General features: G+C 36.8%; 1 non-coding gene across 1 annotated transcript; it reads right to left on the reverse strand.

The window, feature by feature from the left end:
• Positions 1 to 10844: 10844 nt before the first annotated feature.
• TRNAQ-CUG lies at positions 10845 to 10916 on the reverse strand. Its single transcript has one exon. It is a non-coding gene; the product is annotated as a tRNA-Gln (tRNA).
• Between the last annotated feature and the right edge of the window lie 2910 nt (positions 10917 to 13826).

Raw genomic sequence — 13826 nt, forward strand, 5'->3', positions numbered from 1 at the left:
TCTCCCCAGGGAACTGGACCCGGTGACCATCTCCTTTCCAAATGTCCTCCCTGCTGCCACGCGACCTCCCTTTCCTCCCGACCTGTTACTCTCCTAAGAGAAGGAAGCAAGCATCAAATGGCCATTAGCAGATTTATGCCCTCTGCAAATTTCTGATTGCTCAGCCCTTTCAACACACAACAGACTGGCGCTGAGGCGGGGTGTGAGTATGTGCAACACTGTGCAGTCACTCTTGTCAGCGCGTTGAGGGAGACCGTGCCTCCAGCCCCGGAGAATTCATGCCTCATGTAAATTAAGAAACAGATTTTACTAGGCTGTTTGATCTACTTGGGAGACAAAATAAAAATGTGACAGGCAAAAAGCTATGTTTTTCTAGAGGCAAGCTGGTCCCCAATTCCACTCTCAAATATTTCACATTTTTGGTATGAAACGCAGAGATATTCATAAAATTTCTTACTGAAAGACAGAGACATGTTAATTTGAAAACAGAGGCATATTTGTTTCTTCCCATGTATTTCCAGAAGTAGGACTGGGGTGCTTCTATGGAAAGGAATGAGAGGAATTTTGAAAATTAGAATTTTGAAATTACAAAAACTTTACAAAATCTAGAAGAAAAAATCAAAGATCTTCATCAAAACCTTAGTAGGACAATGCACAAACATATGAATCAATGTAGCTCATACACCTGAAATGGGAACAACTATTAAAATTGATTTATAAATTATAGAAATTACTTCTGAGGAGGCCCCTTGTGGAAATTAATGCTCACGCTTGTCTTAAAATGAAAAAAATATTTGTCTCCCTGCTTCCCCTTCTTGATATTAGTAATGGTGAGGTTGTGAACTGACGCCCATTTTTATTACCACACACCCCTCCCACCCCATCCCCCCAAAAATTATTAAGTTATCAAAATTCTTTTACATCTCTTCTGTGTATACATTATTCTCACATACATTCAAAATGCACTTTACAATAAACCTGATAACCATATTGAATAACTAGACATTCTAAAACTGAATGATTCTTTTCCAGTGGTAGAAAACAAAGGAACTGAGTTGCTCTTTTCTCAAATATAGGTCTCATCTGAGGAAAAAAGAAACTGCCTTTACTCTGATAGTCAATTCATTATTTGCTGTTGAAATCTAGCAAATAATTGCACTAGCACTGAACTTACTGACATGCTCAGTGTGCTCCAGGTCATTAAACCAGTCAGCATTTTGTTACCCATGCCATTTGACAGTCACAGGGAGTATTTGATCCTGGTACCAATTAGCCCAACTGAAAACTGTCATCAGTGCATGTAGTTATCAGTGACAAGGGTTTCGCTGTTAGCTAGTGGAAGATATTTTTTAGAAGTAAAAAAGTAGGAAATTATATCACACTAAGTAAGATTCCCAAACATTTAATTTTATTTTAACTCATATTTATTTTGTTTAATTTTAAGAAAAAATTCATTCATCTTACAGATGATACGCTGGAATCAAATAACCTGATTTTCTCTTCTGTTTACCTGTAGAATATGTGTTCCAATATCTTCATAGTTCAGCAAAAGATTAATTCTGTGACGTCATGAATTAGCAGAACCACTTTCATTTAATAGACTCATCATGAACCATCAACAAGCAATAAAAAACACATAGCACTTTTCATCTGTAGGCTACTTTAAACATTAATTAATTGTGCAACTTCACTGACACTAGTGGCATATGTTCACATATTCTCTGCCCGAACAGGCAGAGACACTGCCTTCAGTACAAATCCAATGGTGTATGCAGCATTTTGTTTCATTCAGTGTTACAAAAGAGCACAAAATGTGCTAAAACTGCTAGAAAGGCAAGGCTGGGTCATATCAGAGTCAACTGCAAGTTCTGTTGAGGCACTTTACCTCTTTTTCGTGTGTTTTTAGAATATCTTTTATATTAAAATACAGAGGGTGTATTAAGGCATTGATGTATGGCTGGGATTTCTGTGTGCTGTGTGCTCTATGTGCCACAAAAATAGCATTTTCCAGAAGAATTGGAAGGGCAGTATGATTGCAGCATGAATCACTTCATAAATATGTGGTGAACCATTATCTAACAGTTAGACATTTCCGAAATAATGGTTAAAATTACATGGTGTTCCTAACATAGAAACAAATTATCTGTCTGAAACCTAGTCAGTTTGTTGGGCAAGAATAGTTGAATGATAAGAGGTGTTACGGACAGCGTAAGTGTGTAAGTATGAGCAACATTCCAGCCATCTTTGCCTCCCCACCTGATACCTGATACCTGCATCCCTTAGAGATGGACCACTGATGGTCATGTTTGACATGAATGTGAAGTGAGAGTCAGACTGAGCCTTTTGGATACATAGAAAAAAACTCCAGCCCCACTACAACTGCAACTTTTTATCAAAATGATATATGTGTATTTCTGTTGCGGTATGACTGGACAAGCTGAGACAAGATGATTTTGTTTAAAACACAGTTTTCTGAGTACTAAATTCATTTTGCAATCTGTTATTAGCCTGATCCACGTGAACATCTGTTGAGAAAGTAAAGTTGCAATGTTTCCTGTTCTTTTCTGAGGAATGCCTTCTCACATTCCTTGCCCAGCATCAGCCTTTTATCATTCTCCCTCTTCCTATCTTTTCAAAGGTACAGTTATTTCCCATGTGTCCCCTTGAGGGTAGGGAGGTGTGAAATTTTATAATGTGATTGCATTTCTAATCTTTTACTCAGATTTTGATTGAACGGATTTGAAAATATCATGATGTAAGGCCAGAACCCAGAATGCATAGTAGAGTGAAGACACTGCACACACGTTTTTTCATTGTCCCAGCTTCATGTATGTCTGTGTATGTGAGAAATCACTTTTGCCTTCACCCAATATTTTCTGATCACATTGGCCAGTTTCAACCAAATTCAACACTTCAGAGATACATGATTTAAATATTTATCAAGTTACATTGTTGTATAGAGAAAAGGTATCTTATTAGTGTTCCCATGGGTATAACTGTTAATAAGCTCACTTCCTAGTAGAAACGAGGGAATCCGATGAAATATTTGTTTTGAATTAAGAATATACAAATAATAAAATCACTCCTTGGAGGCAGTAATAAATCTAAAGGTTCAAGGAAGGTTATCTTTGCCTTGATTTTTCATGACTTCAGTGGACTTCAAATGAATTTTTTGGTGATTAGCTTCACAGAGCTACCAGCTGATTTTCTCACAAATTGCCAAGTAATTTAAGCAAATCTGGTAATTGAAGTTTTTACAAAAATGAGATTGTTCAAATCACTTACTTCCACATGTCTTGTTTAAATCCAGTTCCTTCCAATTCTGCAAAGCAGGGTCTTTAATTTTTTTAACTTTGCACTTTTCTAAATGAAAACCTTGCACTGATATAACTGATTTGACTTTATCATCCGCAGAGTTGAAGTATTTTGGTATTATATTGCTTATTTAGAATATTATTTTATTTTTAAAAATAAAAAAAGAAATCAGAATCACAAGAATTCTGTAAATCCTTGCTGGATTTGATCCTTATAGGTCCCTTCCAACTCAAGATATTCTATGGCTCTGTAAATCTATGATTTCTTTCCTAACTACTATAAACCACGATTGCCAACTAGTCTTGATTGTTTTAGTCAAAAATTAAGCCATAATTCATTGTCTTAACTACATCAACAAGATTTCACTGCTGAGATAATGAAATATGTTTCATTTTAAATGTAATAATAAATTCCATGATTACACACTGTATGTGGTATGTCTGTTTGTTTCCCCTGGAGGGAAGATATATCAAATATATTAAGTTCCTACAAGTGTCATGAAAACAGCTGGGTAGAAAACAGAGGCTTTAGAGAGGAGCAAGCTGAGCCTGACTTATTGCATATGTCTCCCCATAATTTTTGCCCTCCCATTAATTTCATATACATGTAACATACCCTTCCATTCAGGCAGTGGGGTAATGCTTTTTTTTCCACTGTATCTAGTTGATTTGTCTGGTTTTTTACTTTTTTTTTTTTTTACTTTCTTATTTTTCTCTATACTCTGCCTACAATTTCAAGTTTCATCATTTCCTGACTTAGTCTTTCCACTTCGGTCTCTACCTGGATGACATGGAGAGAAGCCCTTCAACAGCTGTCCTTCCTGAGAAACTGCATGACTCGTCAGCATCAGCTCTTTTTCCTCCCTACGAGGGCACACTGAACAAAAGAATCATCATGCAAAACTACTTCTTCCTAATTAGCTCTTCCTATGGCTCTTTTCCAGTTTGTCAGCAGAAATTTGTTACATATGAGAATTCCTAGCATGGGATTCCAGTGCCCTGCAGTTGAACAACTGGTTTCCAGTTTGTTAAGCCTTTATGTCCTTGTCATGTTATTGATTCTTAAGTGTAATAAGGTACACAAAATTATAATAAACATTTATATGGGTTATCTCAGTTGCACGCAGGCTTTGAGCAACCTGGTCTAGTGGAGGGTGTCCCTGCCTACGGCAGGGGAGTTGGAACTAGATGGTCTTTAAGGTCCCTTCCAACCCAAACCAGTCTGTGATTCTATGATTCATATCTGGTTTACTTTGTCATTACAATAGCAAGTTGCTGCATAGCACATATTCCCCACAGCAGCATGTTTTGGCTATCCCTTTTTTGCTAAGTCTATGATGATTTCTCCTTTGAACAGGTTTTGAAAACATATTAATAACTATTTAAAAATATTTAAAGAAATTGTCTTAGCTTTTTTTTCCCCATTGAACAAGCTTCTTTTGGCTTGCACCATGCTTGCAAAAAAACAGTTAAGTGTCTTCTGTAAGGAAACTGAAGAACCAGGGACACAACTTTTTACCAGTAAGTCAGGTGTGAGGTCTGATAAAGTTCTAGCAAAGTGGAAGAGACTTCAGCCCTTTGAATAGTCCTTCCATTCATTTTCCATTTTGAGTTTCACTTTTCACTGAATTTCTGTTTCTCAACCTGGTTTTGGGTTTGGTTATTTTTTACTCAGTCCATTGAAAAATAATTCAGTGAATTCAGGAGTTTGAACTAGCCTCTTCAGTGACTCATTGTCAAACTACCCTCAAATGCTTGCTGTGGGATGTTATTCTGAGTCATTGGTTTGCCTTCCCACTTGCTTACCAATAGCTATCCTGATTGAACTCTTAATAAAAAATGACATTCTCCCTAGAGGAGCGAAGTCTGTTGGGAAATGAGTCAAGCTGGAAAACTTCAGTTGTAGATATACTTTTATCCAATTAAATCAACCCATGGTCACTCAATCCAGGATATTTTTTTATTTTCTCTTTTACTTCTAGATCTTTTTCAATGACTTCATTATTTAAGAATACCATGTTTAAAATAGGATATTCTCTTTTCAGTTCAGAGACTATGATAGAAAAATCTGTAGGCTATCACAACAGTTATTATACATACTGCAGAAAAGCCTAACATTGTTTTTGTACTATCAGAAACTACAAATTCTCATAAGAAAATATTCTTGCAGTATAGATACCTCTAATAATGTTATTGATATTCATATCCAATCCTGGAGGTCTACAAAAGCACAGTCCCAATGAGTCCCTTTAGCATCTTCCTCCAAAGTGGTTTTGAATGAGAAAAACTATCTGTTCCATTTTGCTATCTCTTCTTATTCCCTAAAATGTATCAAATCTTTAGTCTAATATTGTCTTAGAGATATATTTTATATATAGATATATGCACAATTTAGTAACACTGTCCATCCTTCAGTAAATCTAGTGATCTAGATGGGGCAGTTATCTCACTTAAACTTCAGAGTTGGTTTTTTTACTGTGTAATTGAGTAAAGCTTTTTAAGTGTGACACGCAGAAAACAGAAAAGAAGATTAATATTTCTTCCATTATTATCAGTTGCTTTTTTGAGCAGGTACAGAGCTTTGACTAATTGCACTGTGTACTGATGACACTCCTGTCTGCTAAGCTCTTCCCCTCATTTATTAAAGTCTTGCCTTGTCAGATAAACCGGCATCAAAGGATTCTCTTAAGAGAAATCAAAAGACTAAAACTCAGAATTAAGCCACCACATATTTTTAATGGAATAAGTTCTCAATGAACAGAAAGATAAATGCAGCTGCTTGGTTATATGCTTCTATGGTGTATCTGTGCCATTGCTTATATGGATGTAGCTAGTAGTACAAAAAACGTCATTGCATATCTCGTTTCCTTACAGTTTGTTTCTCGAGCCTCTTTACAACTTTGTATTTTACCTCTTCAATTCTGCTGTGACCTATGAATTTATTCAGAGTTGAATTTACACCAGAGGAAGCCTGACAAAGCCAGAGAGGCAGCAGCAAACATGCACAGAAGGCAAGCACTTGCTTGCTTGCCTTCTGTGCTTGCTACTTTGCAGATGAGTTGGCAAAAAAAGTCCTAGAAATCTTGAGAGCCACAACTTGAAGAATGACAGACGCTTGATTATTTCACACAAACTGGAAACATCCCTTTGAAAACAATTAAAAACTAATTTCCCTAATCAACCAGTGCAATGGCGACAATTCAAGTTGTATTTTTGAGTCCTTTCACACATAAGCAAGTACGTTCTTGTGGGGACAGGTTTGACTACATTCCCCTCCCTTCCTATGGAGCACATCGTTTTGCCAGTCTCAGACTAGGGCACACTGACAGACCAAATGTCTGATATTATTCCTCCAGAATCACCCTAGGATGCAGGCAAATCAAATTGATGCCTTTGAAAGCAGGCATTGTTTACTCAAAGGTATGCAGCTTCAAAGTCAGAAACTTGGGTCTTCTCACCAAAGTTGAAACCTGTCCTTGATTAGAGAAATCTATACAGTCCAGGTTGCATTGTCCTTGGATTGTGAGAGGCAGATCCAATTTCTGATTTGTTAGTGGTGTCTCTGAAATCACAGGGCAGATGTTGACCTAGGTGCAAGTCCACAAGTTTCCACTAAAAACACAGAGCATCTAGTGCCATTTGCGGTATCGTGCTTGAGCCTTGCCAGTCCAGAAAGCCATGGGACTTCTTCAGGTGATGTGTGGAGAGCCCCATGTGAGTGCTGCAGAGACACAAGAGGGTCTCAGAGGGCACTGGAAACCTCAGTTTAGCGGGCTGAATGCAGCACCCTATGTCTTGCCAGATTTTGTCATTGCTGGAGGTTGTCAGAGTGTTTTGTTTCTGGCCTATTTTTGAAAACATCTGTTTTCTGTGTTAGACATCTGTGTTTATAGCATGTCAGTACCCTAATTGGAACTCAGCAACCATGTTATTTTTACGCATCAAGAATATCTGAAAAGTTTAAAACATACCTCTTTTTTCTACTGGGTGACAGTATTGATTGATCTTGACTTCAGGTACAACCTCTGTTTTAAGCCTTAGAATGTTATTTACTTACTTACTTATATACTATGAATCATGGTCTTGAAAAAAATACTCTCACATCTGCTCTTCAGAAAATGGTGGACGTCACAAAAAAAGGGGGAAAAATTATCCAAAGCCTCACTTAATAATTTTTATAGTATGCCATTTGTAAAACAGTTCTCTGAAATAGACATAGGAGATAGAAGCATTTAAGGTTAAGAGATAATGTGGGCCTCAATCTTCAGCTGTTGCTTATGTGGATAACCTCAGTGGGACATTAAGTCCTCTACAGTAATTTTAAAGGATTAATATAATTTTAAACCACAGATGTTTTTGAACAACTACTCAGTACTTACTGAGAAGTTGCTGAGATTCTCTTTTACAAAGTGCCATTTTTTCTTAATATGAATAAGGAATAAGTCTCAAGGCATGATGACAATTGTTGTACGATCAGTTTTCAGATAACTCCATCAAACTGCTTCTATGTGTGACTTCATATACCATAGCTTTATTACAAGTTTTATTCGTAATAGCTTGTTTTTCCATGCAGCAAGAGAGTAAAGTCACAGACACAATTGAGAAATATAGATAAACGAAAACAGTAAATTCTTCAAAGTATAGGTGCATAACCATGAGTAAAACATGCCTTGGACTACCTGAAATTATAAAATCACAAAACCTGTTTTCAGACTTTGAAAGATGATTTAGAATTTTAACATATTTATGTTCAAGAGAACATAATATTTATTTCCCATGCTATTTTTTACCTAAATACAGTAGTTGATCATTTTATCAACTAATTTAGCCTGACAGGTGATTAAACAAGGAGATTTTGACTTATCTCTATTTTGCTTCTGTCTGAGAGCAATATCTAAAACTGATAACTCTTGGATGGGCAATTAATATGCTGATCCATCACTCTCTCGTTCAGTTCCACAAATATTTCCTTTTTCTTTTCATTCTGTTTACGTGCAGTGAGCAACAAGCTGTTTTCCAGCAATTTGATTATTTTAATGTCTTTGCCTTTCACTATACATTAGTAATAGCAATGATATTTGTTGGCAAGTTCAAAGGTGGATGGACATTTCCTGCTGTAGCAATATTGTAAATAGACTTGTAGTATATAAATAGTCTGAACTTAAAGTCTGTTAGAAAATAAGAAATTTTGAAATCTTGTGATTTTAGAAAATCACAAGAATTTATGATTGTGTTTCTTAGAGCTACATTCCCAAAATAGCAGAAGGTGCAACTTAATTTTCAGGTGAGATTTGGCTACTGCTGAGCTCCTAGTAGCTCATTCTAGAATAAGTGAACAAAAAGCCACACTCACTTAGGGAAAGCACAGCTGTTTCAAACAACCTGTTTCCATAACCACCAATTCTTTACTTTTGAGTTCACTGACTTCAAAGTTCACAGTGCTTGAATACGAAGGCTTCTGTTGATGCCCACCCTCCCTCCTTAACAATATCAAGATCGCTGTAGTTGTTAATGACGTAGTTCTCAAAGTCTTTCACGCACGACATCTTCTTTGCAGAGCAATGGATATTACTTGTCCCTCTTGCTGGGAAAGCATGAAATTTCTCTTCACAACAGAAGAGAAATTAGTTAGCAACCTTATTAGTTAACAACCTTATTAGTTAACAAACACACAAGACGAAAATATGAGACGGAAGTGAAAGGGTTACTCATAGACAGCCAGAAAGTGTATTTAAGCTCAATGTAAAAGACCCTAGAATTGTGCTAGGATATTTTAATTCCAAGTCCATTTCCTTGACCAAAAGACCACATTAATCTTCTGACTCATGTTAACATATTGATTCCCTGAGACCTTCAAGAGGCTGCCTGTCCACTGCCACCTAACCGCTGTGTGATTTTACAGACAGATGAACTTGAAGACACCTGGGTTCTTTTGAAGTACTAAAATTGTAGACATATTTTTTAAGCCTGTGTTAAAAGTGGTATTTTTTGTTTTCTGAAATCTAAAATGTCAGTTTTTACTTACAGTTTTACTTTATGAAGCTCACCATCAATACTTGTGTTCTCTATGACAGTTCTGAAGATTTGAGAGAAATCATGAAAGAAAACCTAAATATCATTGTCTTTATTTCTTTGGATTAATGAGTAAATCGTTAAAATTCATTTTATCTCAGAGATAATTAATTAAGCTTGCAAATGTCAGTGAAGGAATATCTTCTCTTAGCTGTTGGATAATTAGGCATGTCTGTGCCAGAATATAATTTTCAATTCTTTTTCAACCCATTTTGATGTAAACAGGACTTTTAGGTGTCAACAGTGGTGAACGTAACTGTTCATTTGAGTTTCACACCATTCCACTGAGATTGTCTCTAACATTTATTCTTTCCAAGGGTGATGTTTAGCTACACTGAAGATTTGTATTTTCATGCCAGTAACAGAAAGCCTTTTCACCCAAGTTTAAAAGAGCTCTTCCTATTCAATTTCATTTCTGCCAAAGAAATCAACTGGCAGGTGGTTAAAACCTCATTTCTGGAACTTAATCCTGACAACACAAGGACTATATATTATTTCATAAAATGTTTGAATTGAGGAGCTTTCCACCCTAATGGGAATTTGCTTTGGAAGTTGCATTTCAAAATTTAAGGATGGTGAAAAAATATACCCCATCTTTTGACAGATTTCCTTGATTTTGTTAAATAGCACATTGTCTTCTCTTTGACAAACACTTTCTGCTTTATGTAATGTAATCAACCCCTACTATCATGCAAAAATATCAAAGTATTCTGAACATTTGGAAAGGGGATCAACATTTGTTTTATAAAGTTCCTAACTTTGCAGAAATTTCAGCATAAAACAGAGGTGCAAAAAGCATCAATCTAAACCTCAGAGGTATTGTGGTTCAATTATCCTTCAGTTATGTTGCACAAAATGGGTATTTACGTACACTAAGATTTATTAGTCTCCTCCATATCATAGATTGACTGTAGTTGTGGATGTTACTTTCTAGGAAAAACAAGAAAACAAATGCAGAGAGAGAGAGAAGGAGGAAAAAATTGAAAGGGAAAATGCAGTGGCTGTCAGAGAGAAGAAAAGGCAGGTTACAGAGCTGCAGATAGAAGGCCCTTACCAGTACCAAAGTCTAAGGCATCTAGGACACTGCAACACACTGGTGTACTCCAAGGTATAAACTATGAGCTGACACATTTTATTTGCCATATTTGTTTATGCAGGTTTCTCAAAAACCTAGAAATGTTTTTAAGATTCACCTTTGCTTAACAATGTAAGAATTGCTGACCAGCTATCCAGAAACACTGTGGGAATAACTGGTGGCGTGGAACACTAGGACGAAGAGTGACTACATAATTTCCAGGAGACACTTTAGGAGTTGTGCACTTCCACAGACGCACAGAATGGTTTGGATTGGAAGGCACCTTAAAGACCATCTAGTTCCAACCCCTCTGCCATGGGGAAGGACACCTTTCACTAGTCCAGGTTGCTCAAAACCTCATTCTACCTGGCCTTGAAAGTTTTAGGTTCCACCGAGATTTGAACTCGGATTGCTGGATTCAGAGTCCAGAGTGCTAGCCATTACACCATGGAACCATTCCTGAAAGAGTTTTTTAAGGAGTAAGGAAATGATGAAATCTGAGGTTAAGATGGCTCTGACAGAACACAGAGCTGACAGCTGGTTATAGGATGTGCTTGCAAAATTATCTTCATTGCATACCATATAACAAGTTACTGTAGAGGAAAAATAAAGGTGTTTATGAACTAGAGCAGGTAGGTTCCTTGTTTATCCAAGGCTGTACTTCACAGAAATAAGGGAACCTGAATGCTGTTAGGACTCCGTAGGCTCAAATGGAGGTACTGCCTTGATCTCCATACGGAAGGGCTGGTTGTGAAGGAAAGGCTGGCTTCGAAGGAAGATGTGTGCTTAAAGACAGGATAGAATGCAGGTTTATTTTAAAGCCAGTTTTTGGACTCCGTAAGTCATGAGATGTTGGTTGGAGAGCAAAACCACAAAGCCAAAGCAGAAGGAAGTTGAAGCACCAGCTGCATGTCTACGACAATAAAGCTATCACAGGTGGGCTGTGCCTTACCAATGGGACAGTTATTGTCCACAGTGAGCAGAGTATTTAGGATCAAGCTTCATTTTTTTATGGAAAGCAAACATGCATACAATTTGTATGGAAAAGTAATCACACTGCGATTGCCAGTGTAGAATGAATTTTCTGTTTGAAGCAAAGTAAGTGCTGAAGAGCTATGTTGGATCTGGGCCCACATAAGCATTTAGATTAGACAGAGCCAGATTGGACAGAAAAGTCCTCCTACAAAGACAAGATAATATAACCTGGAAAGACTTTAACATTTCAATAGCTTTTTCCTGATTCACCATATAAACAATAATTACAAGGAAAGTCAACTACATTAGACTCGCCTAAATCTCTAACAGTTTGCAGCCATAGCATCTGCAGAGGAAGAAATTACTTACACGCTTTAAAATAGAACAGATAGGAACCAGCAATGACAATTAAAAGAAAGTGAACTTTCTCCTGAGATACTCAGAAGAGTGTGTGTAATGTGTGCACATGTGTAAGTGAAGTTTCTGCATGTCTACTTTCTTCAGTATGCCCTACCCCTAACTCGCATGGCTGACTTGCCAGAGGCTCATCCTAAACAGCATCTAAACCGACTGGCAGGTGAGCCCAATGAGGTCCTCGCCGGGGACTGTTGCAACTCCCTTCTGGCCTGAATAGTGCTGTTGCCTTTCCCTGGAAAGCAAAGCAAGGAGCAGACTGGTGTAGTGCTGAGCTGCACACCCAACACGGCACAAGGATACATACAGGAAACATACTGCACCTTCAGAGTCAGAAGCAGGCTTGCATCCCACATTTTAGAGATGCACAAATAACAAGGAAAAGATATGAAGTGGATAAAAAGTATTGTTTACAAAGAATTATTCTCAAATCTCCAGGGCATGATTTTCAAAGACTCTTTGTTTTGCACCAGCAGCATTCCCAGGGATTTTGATGGAATTTTGCTACTGATTTCAGTGAAAGCAAAGTTAGTCTAAAGCTGATTGCTCATAAAATCTGCTCATTGCTATGTCCATGGAAATCTTGACTAGATTACTCCCATTTTCAGACATTCTACATACTCTGTGTTTCCATGCTTTGCATTGTGGTTAAGGCAGCTACTCTTTCTTCTGGTGGCATTTCTCAGGATCTTCATTAATATTTCAACCATACCATTCAGTTCCAAAGGCATGGGAATATTAGTTTTGTTAGAATATGGAAGTCTGACTCTTTCTCATTCCTGAAAAATTATTAATGGTATGAAATTTTACTGCAGTATAATTGCATATTTAATTTCTAATCTAATGTGTTCTAGTAAATATTTTTTCATATTTTTACCTTATTGTAGGCAAGACAACCAAGCAACAAGAAAACAAGTATATTGTATGAGTTACCTGTTCTTCAGAATGATTAATATTTTTATTCTCTGACTGGTTTAGCCTTACATAAGGCTATAAAATATTTACGACATAAGGTAGATGACCTATCTCCTATAATGAATTGATATAGTACCACTAAAAAGTATATCTTCTAATATTCATGCAGTGTTGTTGCACACTACATTGCCCAAGAAGCCTCCATATCCTTGCTCCCATATAAAACTATTCCTAAATGGAAGAATAATTAGCATCACACTAACTAGTTCAATACTGTAATGAATCTGACCACATTAATCTTCCTCACTTTATATTGTGTATATGAATTACAAATCTTATTATAGTGTAAATATATTTAGTTTTAGAAAAACTATTTTTATTTCACATATGGAGTTTAGGTGATGATTTATTGCACTTATTTATTCCTGGGGGCTCCATCAATATTTTATTAAAATGAAAGGAGGGAACAGTGCTCAAAGACCATAAGCAATCTCATTCATGTCAGTATCTCTCTGAATATTTTTTCAGTGAGAGAACTGTTCTCGAAAGAGAAAGCAGAGATTCCTTCCAGAGGAGGAACATATTTGCTGACTGCAGAATATCTGACTGAAGTGTTCCATTTCATTTAAAAATAGAAGGCAGAACTGATTATCCTAATGAAAAATGTTGTCCCAGGAAAGGGCAGTGGATAGTACTTAAAATACATATGACAACATTAAGAAACTATGTCTGTTTAAGAAACAATTCTGTTTAACAGTGCATTTATTAATCTAGTTTCTTAAAACCACTCAACATGTTCCCAGGCACCAAGGAGTCTTTGGAGGTTCTCAGCACTGTGCAAAAGGAGATTAAGCTAAATGTACTGTCTATGGATGCTTTATCTGTGTCTTTATGTGTATGTACTTAGAGACAAAAGTAACTTTACCCACCCCGCCTCATTGTGACCATAAGAATAAAACATGCTGGGTTGCAGCAAGGATCCCAGTTGCATAACAAGTTGTCTAAAACAGTGCAGAACTGTAGATGCTTATGGGGGAGTATGAGAGAGTTCTTCTGAAATC

Source organism: Eurypyga helias, unplaced genomic scaffold (genome assembly GCF_000690775.1).
Source record: "Eurypyga helias isolate BGI_N326 unplaced genomic scaffold, ASM69077v1 scaffold12769, whole genome shotgun sequence".
Lineage (NCBI taxonomy): Eukaryota > Metazoa > Chordata > Aves > Eurypygiformes > Eurypygidae > Eurypyga > Eurypyga helias.